Here is a 17910-nt window from a genome sequence, read left to right as displayed (position 1 = left end):
GATAACCGACACTTACGTCAGCATAGCTTTCAAGCTAAACAAAGTACAAATGTAAATTAGGCATTCAATTACCTGGTTGAAAATATCGGTCATTTCATCCCCGTTCCATGACAACATGTACTGCAGTGTCCAAACCGCACAGGAAGTCTTGCAATGTTTAGTTAAAGATCAGTAATCTTATTCGTGTAGGCAAATAATAATTTATGAGGCCATGCGTACCCATCGGTCTGTTGTGGTATGTTCTCATAGCGTTTTTTGGTCCATTCGGCAAAATTGATGTTCTTAGCTGGTGATATCAACCCATTCTTGACAGCTTCGTTGATGCAGAACTGAATCGAGTCCACCTAGGGTACGATGAGTTATACATAGGGTTACGGTACTTTGGGAGCTCATGTGCCATGCGGATCAAAAGAGGCAGCAAGAGAACACTTACAAGAGAATCTTCCTTGGTCTTCTCGCAATGATAATTCATGGAGTTCAGAGTCTGAATTTCTTTTTTGTCAAAATTAAACATCATTAGCATCCAATGGTTTTGGTGTACATTCAGTGGGACATGCACCTGCAGTAAAATTTGGGTTGGGTTGAGAACCGAAATTTGTCGTGTACAGTGTGTACATAAACTATGAAAGTGAGGAAAACATGTACCTTTCGGCGCCCTACAAATTTTTCTGCTACACGAGCTAACCATGAGGCTGCACGTCCAACAGGAACCACCCCCTTCATTTGTAACAGCTTTTCGGTTTCTTCAGGGGATATGATTGAGGTAGTATCATTCTCAATTTGGCTAATGCGAGCATATGCCATAATAACCTGCCAAATTTTCAATCATATAATAATAAGAAAGTTGTTGCAGTAATGATGTAGAGTAGAGTATAATGGGCTTACATCACCATAAATGTATTTGTCGTCCAAATTTCACTTCAGTTTTTCTGCTGTGAGGGTAATGTCTCCGATTCTAGCTATTTCAACAGGGTCGTATGTTCCGCGGATGTAAACGGCTGTCTCTGTGTCCTCATCTGTGAACTTGTAATCATTACCAGGCTTCATCGGAGTTAATTGTGGTTTCTCATTGTTTTCCGTCACATGTCTTGCACTTGGTGTAGTCGAAGTCCCTGCCGTGAATTGGCTAGCCCTAGGAGTTCCTGTCAGGGATGAATTGCACACATTGACTTGATCCTACAAAGAACAAAGGTAGTTCATCATTAGTTTGTTACTTTTAGATATTAACGTGTTGGGCCATAAAGATCACCTGCACGCCTCCTTTCTGTGACACTGATTGTCGGTTGCTTGTAAATTTGTATTTTAATTCCTGTAACAATGCAAACAATAATGAACATGAAGGAACATATTCATACAAAATACAAAATGCACAGTATGACATACATGTAGTTCCCTCCTTAAGTCTTTAATTTCGTCCTCGGCCTTCGACAACCTAGGATTAGTGCCAGTTTTAGTCTTCATGTCGATCAAGTCTTCACCTAGCGTCTGGTATTTGACATCAAATCTGTGCTCAATTTCCATTAACTTCCTGCCTACCTTCTTTTCATGATCAGCTAAGCGTGCATTCATGGCTTCAACTACCATGTCAATCTGTGTAAACAAAATAAAACCCCGTTGATAACAATAGCTAAATGAATGAGGTTCCATGACACCTATTTGTGATATTGCAAAAACAAATAGTCTTTGGAGTACATACTTGCTGGCTACTAAATTGTTGTCCTTGTGATGGTGCTCGATACGAATCATGTTGATGCACATGTTCATCATTTTTTCTTGGAAAATTATTAGAATTCTCAGACGGTCGTTGAGGAGTACAAATTTCCATGACAGCCTTTTTTTATAAAATATAATGAACCATTAGTACCAAATAAAAAATCGGATATAGAAAGTTCAATTGTAGATAGGTACCAGCCCGTTATGAAGACCTCCTTTGTCGTAAGCATCGCTTCTTAAAGTAGCCGTCATTTCGTCCCATCGTGCGATCAATGGAGGGGGTGTAGAAGCATACATCAATCGGCCACTACGCACGTGCTCCCAGTACCAATACTACACAATAAATTAGTTCATCACCATACAGATATGCAACAGAACAATAATTAAAGGACATTAAGTAGTGATCTAGCACTAACCTGGAGCAGAATTAGATTTCCTTGTAGATTTACGTGATCTCGATTTCTAAACTTGTGAACGGACTTGAAGAAGTGATTAAGTGTGAAACATCCCCAGTTAAATTTCCGAAGGTTTTGAAGATCTGTAACAAGGTTGAGAAATTTCGAGTCCACATAATGTTGTGCTGTTGGTGCTAGAACAGTACCAATTGCATATAGAATGAACCGTCTCAGGAAATCGCCGTCTGGGGCTTTGGAAGCTCGGATCGCCGTTTCAAGGTCAGAAATCAAAATTTTCCCATTGTTTGCATAGGCGGTAAACAATTCTGTGTCGGTTTGCATTTCCAGATGTGGCTCTATATCCTCCCCTTCTATCGGAATGCCAAATATACACTGCACGTCCTCTTTTGTTATAGGAATTGGCATTTTTTCGATGGTAATGGATTGGGTGTCCATATCTATGCTCTTGGCTAGTCTAACCAACATTATGCGCCGTAGAGTCACTTCATGCATCTAGGTTAGACCGCCAAGACTGGTTTCTGATATGATGTACTTTTTGTGGTCTGGTGACAACAGTTTCATGGTTTTTCCGAACCTTGTCTGTGAGCATACTAACTTCATATGACCATGCTTTTCGCCGAGTTCCTGTTACATGCCATTAAATTATACTGAGTACACACGAATTATGTGTACGAAATGATTGTACACAAACAGTCAATTACTTACCGCATCGGTAATTTCGGAGATGGGCTTTTCTCCATTATGAAGGTTCGTATCTGAAACTGACATTGCTGGCTCATATGCAATGATAAAATCCGGCTCAATTAATCTGAACAAAATTGGAAAATGTATAACAAAATTAGCAGCGAATTAATTTTAACAAAATTAACTGGGTCATTTAACATATGATCCACTTATGGGTTTAAGCACAGAACCTATTTGGGTGCAAAACCTATGAGGGTTCAACTACTAAAGGAGCGGCCGGCAACGATTATAAAGAGTTACGATCAGGTAATACCTTCTCTCGGAGACGGTGCCGCCGAGTAGATGGCGGCGGTTAGTGCGTCGCAAACTATAAGTGCTGGTATAGCGCGGTCGACGACGCAAAGGAAAAATGGCGCGTTCACGCGAGGAGGAGGCGGCGAGAAGAACACTGACGTCCGACCCCTCAGATCACGTTGGCGGTGGGCGGCGAGTGGTGGCCGCCGACTACTGTATTCCGTGGGCGACCGGCGTCTCTGATCTGATCTTGCAGCGGTCGTGGGAGGTGCGGACGGCCCGGGTGGTTGGAATGCGGAGCTGTAATCGCTGGATTTAGGGAGGGGTGGGCCGCGTGAGTTATGTGAGATTTGGATAAATGATATAAAAAAATAAGAAAATCTTGTCAACTCGTTTAGGGGTTTAGGGGTTTAGGGTTATTAGGGTTTAGGGGTTTAGGGGTTCAGGGTTCAGGGTTTAGTGGGGGGGTTAGGGTTATCAGGGTTCAGGGTTTAGGGTTTAGTGGGGGGTAGGGTTATCAGGGTTTAGGGTTTAGTGTTGACATGCAAGCCCGGAAATGCGCGTGTCAGAGATCGTACTTGCGTGTACATGTACTAATGATCCCAAACTTTCTTAATGGCATCCCATGACCACATAGAGAATGCATGCATAATGGTTTCCATGTGGGGCAAAATTTTGAATGTTTTTACGGTTTAGTGGGGGGGTTAGGGTTATCAGGGTTTAGGGTTTAAGGGTTTTAGGGTCGACGGAACTATGTTTGTCTTACAGTGGACGTAGCACACACACCGGACATTGGTGGAGCGTTGGTCTACAATGGATTCCCTCCAGTAGCATCGATCCGGTCCGTTGACTGGCTCGGCCGACAAACTTCGTCCCACATAGAGCATGCATCCATCCACTGGACCGGATCGATGTTGGGTTGGTTTCATACAGGTGAGGAACCCAGCTAGTGCTTTCGGGGTGTTGACATGCTAGGCCGAAAATGCACGTGTCAGAGATCGTACTTGCGTGTATAATCCCAAACTTTCTTCATGGCATCCCATGACCCCATAGAGAATGCATGCATAATGGTTTCCATGTGGGGCAAAATTTTGAATGTTTTTACGGTTTAGTGGGGGGGTTAGGGTTATCAGTGTTTACAATTTTAGGGTTGACGGAACTATGTTTGTCTTACAGTGGACCTATCACACACACCGGACATAGGTCGAGCGTTGGTCTACAATGGAATCCCTCGGGTAGCATCGATCTGGTCCGTCGACTGGCTCGACCGACATACTTCGTGCCACATAGAGCATGCATCCATCCACTGAACCGGATCGATGTTGGGTTGGTTTACATGTACATGTACAGGGACCGGAAATGCGCGTGTCAGAGATCGTACTTGCATGTACATGTACTAATGATCCCAAACTTTCTTCATGGCATCCCATGACCCCATACAGAATTCATGCATAATGGTTTCCATGTGGGGCAAAATTTTGAATGTTTTTACGGTTTTGTGTGGGGGGGGTTAGGGTTATCAGGGTTTAGGGTTCAGGGTTTTTTGGGTTTTTGGGTTTAGGGTTTAGGGTTGGTTTACAATGGATTCCATCCGGTACCATCGATCCGGTCCATCCACTGGCTCGGCCGACAATCTTCGTGCCACATTGTTCACATTGTCCAATTAACACTTTGTATAGATTTTTTGGGTAAAAAATGAACGAAATAATGCAACTAATCTGAACGTAACGTTTGGCATGTATCAAACCAAGTAGCCACTATTCCTCAAAAAAACAGTTAGCCACTAATTGCGCCAAACATATCACGTAATTACCAACAAAAATGGGTTGACAATTATTTCTGGAAATTCGTGGAAGGAATTTATTGCTCTTCCTTTTTTAGAGAACAATAAGTTACAAATTTTATTTTGGAAACAAGAAATCAGTTTTCAATTTTATTTGCCCTTTCCAATATATTTCAAATGAGCTTTTCCTTTGTCTGGTCATACAAGGCATTAAGCACACATGACATTGCTTATACAGAAGCTGACTGAAATAATTTGTTAACAACTACTAACGACTGATGATCAACAAGTAAACAAATCCCACAACAATTATTGAAAAATAAAATCCCGCGGCCATCAGATTTGCGTGCTTCTTCAGATCGATCAACTGCCTTAAGTTCTTGTTGATCTTCTTCAATTCCACCTTGAGTTCCGCATCCGCCACCATCGGAGGAACATTGGCATAGCCCTTATTATCCACCGCCGATGGCAGATCTACCTCTAGGGTTGCCCCGTGCCTCAAATCAATTAAGCCATCCGTTTGAAGCCTCTCAACGTATTCATCCAGCCACTCAAAATGCTTGCATGTTTTCAGCTTCTTGAAAAGGGAAGGGAAACCCTAAATACCAATTCCGAGGAAATATAAATAAATCTGGGGTCAGAATTCATAGCAAAAAGACACAACAGAACATAGATTTAACCTTCCCCGCTTCTGGTTTGCTCTCGCATTTCACAAATTCCCGCCCATGGTTTCCATTCTTCTCCGATATGGCTGTCAAACGCTTCAGTGGCGCGATGCGTGGGCAGTCGGGGCATCTGGTCATCGGTAGTGAACCATACCGCGGCCATGATGACGGAGAGGCCGAACTGGACATGGACATCTCTCGTCTCTCACCGTCCGCCGACGATGGCAGGCTTCATCGCCGGAGAAGAATAACAATTTGGTTGGGCAAGGGAATGGGAGGCAATGGTGGGCCGCGGGTTGGCACGGGCACGGCGATGGCTCGGGCTTCTGTGATATGTGGTTGGACCCGCGGTCAGTGCACATGTTTTGGAAGCCCCCAAAAGATCGTGCTCGTTAAAAAAAACTTGCATCGAAGTGCATTACTTCAAAATAACTAATTAACCCTACAATCACGGATATATACCTGCCCATTCTACCGCATATCAACCCTATCCTAACCACCCCCATCTACCTTGTTTCTCCTCACATAGCCATCGCCGGGATCGCGCCATCGCTTCTCAAGCGACCACGCCGACGCCGGATTAAAAAGGTCTCCTCCACGGCTCCTCCCATCTTCGATTGCAGTGCTGATTATTTTTTCCATTGATTCGACCAAGAAGTCATTTCCGAAGAGATTAGAAAATACAGCCTTTGCCATAGGTGAGTAGTTCTGGTGTAATTGGAGTACAGGATGTCATGCAAGAGCTTTTTGATTGATAGTTTGTAGTATTGTTCGTACGAACTGGTTATGAATATATTTTCTCGGTGGTATTGTTAGGAATTAGTTGGATGAGGTTGTGGATACAGTTTTCATACTATGGTATATGTGTTGTTGTAGGGACCATGGTATCAGAGGCACATAACAACCGTGCGGAGTACGACAAGTCTTTGCATGAAGCGTGCCGGGAGATCGACTTGAAGGTGCAAAAGGATCGCGCTGAGGTAGATAAGAAACTCAAAAAAGAACGTTCATACGTGGACTGGATGATAAAGGAGGAGCGTGAGGAGTTTTCCCGTAAGATGGCGAAGATGCGTCTTGAGATTGAAGAAAAGTATAGGCGGGACTGTGAGGACATGGAAAAAAGTTTTTCCTTGGCTACAAGGAAATGCATCAAACGTTGCAGAAGGACCGGAAGCTTGTGGACAGTATTATACAGACAGAGTGAGTCAGGATGGATGCCTATGTGTTGCAGGCACGTTCGGATATGGACAGCAAGCTGCTACAGGAGCGGTCGGACATGGATTATAAGGCCATGCTGGAGAAGGTCCGTTTGGAAGGACATATGTTAGAAGCCCGTGCGATCTCACGGCCACCCCGACAACATGTCTTCAATTTTTCTCCCCCTGTAAGTATCTCGCACCGATTCTATATATTAAGGACCTACGTATTCTATGATACAAACATCTTCAATTTGTGGCAACCTTATGTCGGCGATTGTATGTAGGCTAAGCATCATGAGACGGCACAGTCGCCATCCACTCGAGACATTGCGATAGAGTCACCCGTTCAATGCCACATCACTCCACCCCAACAACATATCTTCAATTCTCCCCTTGTAAGTACCTCACAACGATGCCATACCCAAGATATGGTATGACCTTTTAAAATTTGTGTGTAAACCCACTGTCGACGTTTCATACGCAGGATAAGAAACGTGTGATGGCAGAGTCCCCAGTCACACCACATGAAGGATACATTCCACATAACAAGGTGAGAAGGTTTGAGATGGCACAATCCCCAGTCACTCCACATGAAGGATACATTCCACAAAAGCAGGTAACAACACCGCAATGTTGCTATGCACATAAAAAATTATGTTTGCCCCTTTACTCATTGAATGTATTAACTCTGATGTGAGATACTAGGTGCTGGTCATGGAATTTTTTTGTTAGTAGGGATGATGAGATGTCACATGTCCCGAGAGCATACTTTGATGAACACCCGGCAGAAGTCTGAATTTTTGAACCCGCCAAAGTGACCTACGATCTCATTATGAGTGAAATGAGAGATACTTTTGGTTGCAAACTGGGAGCAGAACTATACTACTTCTTACCCGGGTCTGCGTGGAAGCTGCCAGAAGGAATGTTCTTGATTGCAGGACCAGATGATGTAGAAAAAATGCTTTCTGATCTGAATGGCAGCAAGACATGTCACCTGTACATTGTGTACAATAGAACTACGGGTTGTTTTCCCGAGGATGACATTGATCCAGAGGTTCAAATTTTACATGTTACATGCATCTAGTTTATGGCTACGTCATTTTTAAGTTCTTCCTAATACAATTCCTAAGGTTTTCTACAGGAAGTGAGAATCCAAGAAATAGAGGGTCTTGCTAGAGAGTTGGCGGAGAAAGAACAAGAACAACTTCAGTTGTATGGTTACATTGATGTTAAAGAGAAAAAGATTGAAGCACATGGGTCGTCGCCAAGCCCGACGCAATCTCCAACGTCGCAACGCAAGAGGTCACTGGATTTTGGCAGTGCAGAAGACCATATGGAGTAGGCTCAATTGTTTTTCAACCAGTTTAAGCTTCAAACCAGGATTATTTTGTTGCAAACAAACATTTTTTTTTGTTTCACACTATGTTCGCAATTATGGTACAATTTATTCATGAGACAGTTCTTTGAACAACAATGCATGTGTTTTATGATCAATCATACAGTTGTTTCTGAGTTGTTTGTGAGATGGCATTGCATCTAAAGAAGTTTCCATCTATAAAACTTGTAAAAAAATCATTTATGTTGTCTTTGTTGAAACTGTTTTTTCGTGCCTTTCATCTACACGTGTAATCATTATAGCCTACAAAACCATACAACATCGCAAAACAATTTCCAGTTGGCATGGATGCTTGTCATGTTGGTACAAGGGTTTCAAAAAAAATTTGGGTCCATTTCAAGCATGCCGAAAAAATCCGTCTTCCCAGACGGAACATCCCCTGCTACCCGAACGGCTAAGTTGAATGACACCAATTTTTTCCATCAAGCGCGCAAGCACACCCTCGTGGGCCGCGTGAAATCTGAGCTAACCCCAAAACTTGCTGGTTTTGACGTCAAATAAGATAGAAATATCAAGGGAAGAAGATAGAAATAGCAAGCAAAACACAGATAACCAACAACATATCAAATAGACGGGTAGAAATCATAACATAGTTCGGATAGATAAAGTTCACGGTAGAACCAACAACATGATTTAATAGAAATATTTAAAAGATAAAAAACTTGCCCTAACACGCTAGGGCAAGACAAGCTGACGAGACCGGGCCTTCACCACCATCTTCACTGCGCCTCCTCTCCAGTGCTCCTCTCCATCCCGTCCTCGCCGATGTAGTAGGGGAGGGTGTGCATACCGTCGCGGGTGGGGAAGACGCAGTCGAAGTTTGTGAAGATGTTGTGGGTTGTGAATGCGATGAATTCGCATCCACACCAAAACACCTTGCCGAGGAGGTAGTACGCATCAAATCTGTTGGTGAAGGTGACGGTGAGCCCTATCGGCGGAGACCAGGAGTTTGGACGCACTTCATCCAGTCGGAACATCACCAGCGAGCCCGCCGGGAGGTGGGCGAAGCCCGCACGGAGGAACCACCGGGCAAAGCCCCTTGCACCCCTCCAGCGTGAGAACGCCCACACGCGAAGCGTGCTCTCCACGACAACGCCGGCCGGATACTGTCTCTCTGGCACGGTCGGTGGGAGCCGGTAGGTGGGGCCGTTGTACTGCATCCTCGCGGCTCGCTCAGAGAGTGCTCTAGGTTTGGGGAAGAAGAGAAGGGCGGCGCAAATGGATGTGTGCAGAAGGTGAGGGCTGGTGGTTTAAATAGGGAAAGGGGAAGGGAAGGGAACCGAACGCGCTTACGTTCAAACTAGCCGCGTCGAACGATCCATATGCCACTTTAATTGCCACGTTGAATAGATGCGGGTGGATCAAAAAAGTGTGAAACCAAGGCTTTAATTGCCACGTTGAATACATGCGGGTGGATCAAAAAAGTGTGAAACCAAGGTTTTAATTGCCACGTTGAATCGAAAAGTGTGAAAACAAGGTTTTAATCGCCTCGCTCGCATGCATGCACGTCCGCCACCCGCGCATGCAAACCCACGTCGCCGCCCTTCCCATGCATGCAGGCCTCAGGCGCAGACAACGAGATGGCCCAACGGTCCATCCAGCGACCCAGCGGGTGAGGCTGGCGTGGGACGGCCCACCCGAATTAGGCCCAAGCGAGCTTCGCGCCGGGCACATCCCAGGGGTGCAGGGAGTTTAGTCCCACCTCGCCGAGCGAGGGGAGCTAGCACCGGTTTATATAGCGGGCTGAGCTTTCCCTCTCAAGTTCCTTTCTAAAGTGGGCAGCATATTGCCTAACCGTCTCCGTCCCTGCCCTGTGGGGCCTACTTGCTACCTGTTTTCACAATCTGGCGGGCCTCTGCATCCTGGCCCAATAAATGATTGGGTTACTAGTCGTATGCAGGCCATTGAATTGTGAAAGCGGGCAAGTAGGCGGGCTTTTTTTGTCTATTTCATTTTTTTCATTTGTCACCATTATTTCCATTGCAGCCTGTCCATAATGCTGCATTTTGGCAAGAACAAGCTAGAGTTGTACACACCCTGATTTAATGCTCAAAACGTCGATCTATGCCTAAAAAACTGGCTGAAGTTATAAGACCAAATGGTCCCTCCGGAATGCGGGCATTTTTTCGACCACCTCCAAATCACCTCAATTTTGGCACACATGATCTCTTGCACAAACAATGCTAGGTTTCCAAGGTTTTGTATTTTTTGAAATTTTTTTTGAATTTATAATGCCCTCTAGACTGACTGCTGAAAACATCGGTCTATGCCTCAAGGGGGTATTGTAAAATAATTTTTTTTTAAAATTTCTTTCATAGACATGTTTGGCACATGTGTGTCACCATGTACAAGAAAATTTGGGTGATTTGGAGGTGGTGGAAAAATTCACCTTTTTCAAAAACTGGCTTAAGTTAGACCAAATGGTCCCTCCGGAATGCGGGCATTTTTTCGACCACCTCCAAATCACCTCAATTTTGGCACACATGATCTCTTGCACAAACAATGCTAGGTTTCCAAGGTTCTGTATTTTTTTGAATTTATAATGCCCTCTAGACTGACTGCTGAAAACATCGGTCTATGCCTCAAGGGGGCATTGTAAAATAATTTTTTTCAAAAATTTCTTTCATAGACATGTTTGGCACATGTGTGTCACCATGTACAAGAAAATTTGGGTGATTTGGAGGTGGTGGAAAAATTCACCTTTTTTCAAAAACTGGCTTAAGTGACCAAATGGTCCCTCCGGAATGCGGGCATTTTTTCGACCACCTCCAAATCACCTCAATTTTGGCACACATGATCTCTAGCACAAACAATGCTAGGTTTCCAAGGTTTTGTATTTTTTTGAATTCTTTATGCCCTGGGCAATGTCAGTTCGAAACACTCTAGAGATACTTCCTCAACCAATGATGCGACCCAAGGACCTTCATGCAAAAACCAGGCACCTGCATGCAAGAGTCGGGGACCTGCATGTGAATAGTGATTCATCAAGGCCTTGACAGCTGCTGGCACAGCGGCTGCCGCCCGATTTGCATGCAGCAAAGATGAACGTGCATGGAGGTTTCTCAAATATTTCCAAGCACACCCCACTGGGCCCCGCTTATTTAAAAAATACGTCAGTCATTAATGATCTCTAAATGAAGAATATGCATGATGATTATGAATATGCATGACAACCATAGTAAGGGTGAAGAATCATATTCATCCTACAATGAGGACCAACGCTTGCTAAAATCACCTCGATGAAGGTATTTAAGCAGGTAAAGGAGCTGGTCGAGGGGCGAGGTGGGACTATTTTTAGTTACACGAGAACAACGCGCGAGATCGTACGTGACGTGGGCCGTCCGGAGCTGCAACCTCGGATGGGCTGGTGTTTGGGTCGACGTAGGAAAACGGCGTGCCATGCATGAGCCATGCAGACCGTGGGATTGCGCGGGAGATCCGTCTGGCGGCCGTGCGTGCGTGCAGAAATACATCACAAAAATTATTCTACTCGACAATAACAAGTGCTCCATGCTAGCCCTTATTCCTGTTCGAAATACATCATCATTCTTAAAGTTGGACATCAAATGATACACACAGAAAATGGAAACGAAAGATGTCGAACTAATACAGTAACATGGCAGTACAACCGCACTTCACTAAATTACTGTCACGATGAAATAGGATGTAAAGACCACGTCACACAAAGCTGAATGGCACACGACTTTCTCTGGCTCATCGTCGGTTCATGCTGTATGTAGACATCACAGTTCAGCCTCGAGATCCTACACAGAAGAATAGAATAAATCACATGGACATCAATTATGAGTAAAACACATGCAAAAAATAAATATGAACATATTTCGTACCTCTAGCAATTTAGCGCATTTACGTCGATTTTGACCAGGATTCTTGCAATAGCCACAGATATTCTGTGATCTTGACTTCTTTGTCTTTGCCTGCAGCCTTTTCTTCGGTGCACCTCGGCCTGGCACATGCACGGGATCCAGAACCTTATCAACTTTCTCCGAGTGCGGCATCAACGGGCCAAACCTAATGTTGTTATGCTGAGCATTAGTTGACTCCTTGCTGTCAGCTTGTTCAAAACTTGATTGCTTGACATGATGTTTTGCTTGCAAAAGCATAATTAGACGGTGATAGTCCTCATCAGAGTGGCATGCCTTGAAACTTGCGGCGTGACTACAATTCCGCAACTCGCAGTACCTCTGCAGGCTTACCGAATAGTCATACATCTGGTTTTTTCTGGTAGGTGTGTATTCACATTTTGCATTCATAGTCCACCTAGTGGGAACGCAACAACTGGGCAGAATTGTTTGTTTTAAAATCCCCAATATGTAAAAAATGTGGGAACATGGTGTGCCTGCGCATTCCAGCTTACGGCAAGAACAACTCACCCTGTGCAAAAGACCTCCTTGCTCTTCAATGCGCACTCCAAACTTTTTATCCATTCTTTCCTGCTTGGACACAACATAAGTGGAATCTTCTGATCCATCTAGTATCTCTCTGATCTGACATTTGCTGACAGCATCTATGCTCCATAAGACCATCTTAAAGACACTAGGTGTGAAAACTGTTGCGGCGTGTTTCTCAAGCGGCGAAGCATTTTCCTCTGTAAATGGAACGGACTGCAAGGCTTCGACGTCATGGAGAGCTTCGTTAATCCGTCGCGACGCAAGGCAACGCTCATAGTGCTCTAGCATTTCAAACAACGACATCTTACCCTCAAGATGCGTATGTAGCACAGAGTTCAAGCTCTCACTCCTCTGATTGCTGCTCAATCCTAGGAAACAACGCCCCTCAAGATATGGAGCATACCACAACTTTCTCATTTGATACATCTGATGCAGCCAAGACTCCTCACTGGTTACTTTATTCCGTTGTAAGAAGTATATCCATTCTATCTCATGCTCTTCAATGGAAGAAGTATCATAAATGAAAGATCTGAATTCCTCCTTTACGTCGTCATCATGCAGATGGCGTACAATGTTTTGCTGAATGTGCCATATACATAGTCTATGGTTTGAGTCTGGCCAGACCACCCTGATTGCTCTCTGCATTGCAAGGTCCCCATCTGTGATCACAGATATCGGATGCTTCTGTGCCATGCAATCAGAAAAGGTCCGCAACATCCACTCGTATGCCTGGCTTGTTTCATGAGAAATTATACCACAGCCAAAAATGGCAGTGCTCCGGTGGTGATTCAACCCGACAAACGGCACGAATGGTAGATTGTATTTGTTGGTTCTGTATGTGCTATCAAAAACAATGACGTCTCCGAAAGCCTCGTAGTCAAGTCGCGATTAACTATCAGCCCAAAAGAGTCCCTTCAGATGGCCATGCTCGTCTACCAAGTACTTGAAGAAAAAATCCACATCTCGCTCTTGCCTCGCCATCATGTGCATGATCACCGTATTAGCATCACCGGCACTGATTGTCTCCTGCTTATTAGCATGGCAGAAATTATAAATGTCCCTCTTTATGCATCCAACCTTATCAAATCCACCATATTGAAAGCACAAAATATCCATAATACGGTATTTGCGGATCCCACATTTTTCCATGTCCGCAATGTCCGCTTTCTGCTCATCGCTAATTCGTCTATGCGAACGCAGCAGACAAGAAAGATCCCGTGGGGCTAGAGGATGGCTGTGCTCATCGATGAAATCCTTGACAAACCACCGACCGGTTTCCTCCTGTCTCGTAATGACCAATTTAGCATTACACCCAACATGAGTTAAACTTCGTGGCCTCCTCTTTCTATCTTCCATCTTTCTTTTCATGTGCTTCTCTTCGCGAAACCCTTGACGACTACACACAATTTTCCTTAAAATTATGTATTTGTTGGATCCATCCCACTCAACGTAGCTTTTCCTCACACTAAAACCTTTTTCAAGAGCATATTTGTTGTAGAATTCATAGCCTTCAGTCTCACTATCAAACATCTTGCTGACAACATTTAGATACTCGAACATACTCTCATCACTTGCATACGCCATGTCTTCCTGCATATGACATGTGAAGGAAACCAATCATCAACATCTTTCTGTTTATCAATGTTGCAGGTGTAAAATAGCTCATAGGCAAAGACAAGTGCATGGAAAAGACTTTGCTCGTTTGACATGTGAGGGAAACCAATCATCAACGCCCAACAAGTAGTATCTCATCTTCCTTTAAACTATATTTCATGCACTATGCAAACCTAAAGTGATGATGACTTTAATAAACTAAATTAAGTCAACTATGGAACCAGTATCTCATCTTCCTTTACTATATCTCATCTCAAACGTCAAGCATGTCACTTTTTTTCTGCGGTACCAAAGGAAGTAAGCAATGCCCTCAACATCTTAGTTAAACTAACATGATGCGATTAGCTCAAGAGAAACTATGCCACGATGAAGCTTTCTATTCGTTGTTCTAGTCCGTACAAATCTCGCATACTGCTAAATTACCCGGATCTTGTGGGGTTGAGGTTGTACTGCATGCACGGTGGAGGGGCGCAACGGCCAAGAGAACGAGCAGAACACCAAGCCGAATTCATACCTTAAGGATGGTACGCGCGAAGAGATGGGATCGCCCGCCGCCGTCGCCGCCGATTCAGCCGGCGCAGATCCGGCCTTCTTCTTCTTCGGTGACGGTGTGGGGGCTGGGGTTGGTTGGGTGGAGGACGAGGACGATGAATTTATTCCTCTCACCAGGCAGGTCGAGGACGGAGAAGGTCAGGAGCGGCGGGCGGCAACGAATACATCGGAGGAGGATTCTGAACTGGATCGAGTAGACATGGATCTGGTCCTCAGGTGATCGGTTCAAGAAAAGATATTTCCCCCTGGACCATTATGCCCTTATCGCAATTAACATATTAAATTTAATCAATTAAAATTCCCCGCAAGATCGGACGGCTAATAAAAATCAGACGTGATCAGACATGTAAGTACTGCTAAGTACTCCAAGTACTAACCCAATCACCGTAAAACAGCTCTCTGAATAATAGTTTGAATTTGTCTAATTAAACATTCAGTATACATATAGTGTTTTATGTTTTTCACCACCGAAATCCATGGTACTAAGTAATTTACTTAATCTATTAACATCTGACATACTTCATATATTAGGCAAATGCAACCTATGCCTCAGCTAATTGATAAATTGAACCTCCCTACCATATTCAGAACTGGCATGATGCAGAACTCGCATGGCGTACCCTGTTACAAAGGGAAAAAATATATAATTTTGTTACTTTGTACATTTTGTTCTTGGTTTCTGAAGAACCAAGTGGAACCTAGATTTTCATCGATCTCTACGTCATTGTTCATTATCTAGAACTATGCATGATATTGCATCTGGGCACTTAAATTTTGGTTTAAGTTTTGTGGGCTGTGCATATCCGATATGGAAATCATCTTGCCTTATCATTAGGTCAGCTCAATCCCAGCGGACAATTTCTTTGTTGCTCTATTATGGGGTTGTTTGGATTGGATCCCAGAGCCGCCGTGCCACAAAATTGGTCGTTGACAGAGTGGTTGCTATGCGTTTGGATGGACGCCGATTCTTTGGCGTGCCCAGGCTAGCTCCACATCTCAGTTCAATTCCACGCCAGTTATTTGGCGAGAAGCAGGCGGCCGATTGCTCTGCCAAAATTTTGGTGCCCCCGTGATTGGCAGGGTTGGCTCGGGCAGCATCCAAACAGGCCATATATATTTATATTAAACCATATGTTTATATCTTTCTGGTGATGCATTTGGTTTCTAAATTGATATTTTTTTAAAAGTGCATTGATCCTTGGTGGTGAGAAAAATTTTACTACAAGTTCAGTTTCTATAGTGTTGCAAAAAAGTTGACTACTAAATACTGATGCATACTAGACACACAACTTATTTGATTCCCATTGCCATATATCAACCTAGCTGAACTAAAGATGACTATTGATGTTTCTATATGGTTTGCAGTTCGGTCGGTGCCGTGGTGGAGGGTTGTCTTGTGGTTTGACCGGAGCGGGGGCACACCAAAGAAGTGATCTCGTCCCCATTGGTCAGGTACCCTTCATCTTTCTCTCGTTCGACCTCTCCAAGAAAGTTATATAGGTAGAGTAAGCTAATTGTGTTTTCCGGGTGCTGTATAGGACACTACGGTTAAAGATTGTTCTCATTTATATTGATGTTGCTGATTATCAAATCAATGGTTGTTATCTAGAGTGCTTCTCCTTCAGATTTGACGTACTATGTCTTCCAGCTTATACTATATATGATTTCTTTCCATGGTTTTAACTAATTATGGATATGTATCTAATTATGTTATTTTGGCATCAACAAATTACTCACCTAGCATTTATTCTGCTATATGGAAACAATCGGTGCCTATTTCTTTTTGATCTGAACACGGACATAATTCTGCTATATGTAAACAATCATTGGTTCTTTCCATTCTATCTAAACTGAGAAATAACTCTAATCAGTTTTTTTTATTTACTGTCCAAGTATCATTCTTACCTAAAACTTGTGCTAAAACTGGTTTTTCTTTCATATGTGCCATAGATTATCCAACCCCCTCTGCTTCTGTACAATTTTGTCGACTTATCTGGCATTTTCTCGGCCGTGTGGAACCAGCACATCTACCTGCGAATCTCCAGGCTATGGTACCAGCGGGGTGGCTTTGATGATGGCCCTATCAAGAGTATACATGTGTGCTCTTCTGTAGGGAAATCATGCCAACGAGACGGTGCCTAATGAGGTCATAGACATGTTTGTGGACACTTTGCATGAGAGAAATTTATACAAGTGTGCCAGGATCCATGTGAGGTTCCCTGTAACAATTCTGAGGGCAGTGGAAGGCACGTATACGTTATGGATCACTAGATCAACAATTGTCCATCACCTTAGGGTGTTCCATTTGGTCATGTTTGTTAACATGCTTAGTTGCTTCTTCTTTATTATGTTTCTACTCCAATAACTTTCTCATATTATATCACTTTTGTTATTAACCATCGTATCGAATGGCTGCGCTTTTGATTTCGAGCTTCCTATCGAGTGACTTTTTTTAATCTAATGAACGAACTGAGATCGATTATGCCTTATAGTTTCATGCTGGTACTGAGTAGTATTATGTCTCACTTCTATCATGTTTGAATGTTTCTCTTTCGCTGTATTGTTACCATATATGAATACATATGATATACATGTATTGCTACTGGCTAAGCATTCCCTACTTGACAAAAAACGTTTGGACCGGCACCCTCGCGCCAGGGCGCGATCCCGATCTAGTATGTATGAGCATGAGAACAAAAGGGACATCCACGCGTGCTCCTCCTTCGCCGCCCGCCTCGTCATGACGCGCCGCGGGTTGCGGGAATGAGCCGAGCCGATGTCTAAATTTTTGTCACGCACGACAGGTATACGAAAGGTCACGCGGGAGCTGAAACGTTTTTTTCTAGTGGAAACTAAATCCGAACGGCGCGCCTCTTTGGTTGAAGTCAGTTCGCTTCGTCTTCCTCTTTTGCTTCACCTCCCGTCGATGGCCTCTCGCCTCCTTCTCTTGCGCCTATAAAAGGGAGGTCGCTCCTCTCAGAGAGACGCACCAGAACTTCTTCTTCCTCTCGCCACCGGTTCCAATCTCTGGGTTGTTGTTGTCTTCCTCATCCCGGCTTGCGGCGTGCACCGCGTGTCAGCACAGTAGGCCTCCGAAACCGCACCACTTTGAGTCCTGTACGGGAGAAGGGTGATAAGGTTTTTGGGGAGCGCTCCGCGCGACTACTGACTCCTTCGTCACG

At 44.0% G+C, this 17910-nt stretch overlaps 1 long non-coding RNA gene across 1 annotated transcript in view; it reads left to right on the top strand.

Moving 5' to 3' along the window:
* Positions 1-17024, top strand: part of LOC120970329 (uncharacterized) — a 28837-nt gene extending 11813 nt beyond the window's left edge. The window contains exons 2-3 of the long non-coding RNA XR_012188486.1: positions 16094-16180; positions 16679-17024. This is a non-coding gene — a long non-coding RNA (uncharacterized lncRNA). The remainder of the gene's footprint in view (positions 1-16093; positions 16181-16678) is intronic.
* The last annotated feature ends 886 nt before the right edge of the window (positions 17025-17910 follow it).

The sequence above is a fragment of the Aegilops tauschii genome, chromosome 7, assembly GCF_002575655.3.
Source record: "Aegilops tauschii subsp. strangulata cultivar AL8/78 chromosome 7, Aet v6.0, whole genome shotgun sequence".
NCBI classification, from domain to species: Eukaryota; Viridiplantae; Streptophyta; class Magnoliopsida; order Poales; family Poaceae; genus Aegilops; species Aegilops tauschii.
Note: the sequence above shows the minus strand (reverse complement) of the source record. Positions and strands in the feature narration are given on the sequence as shown.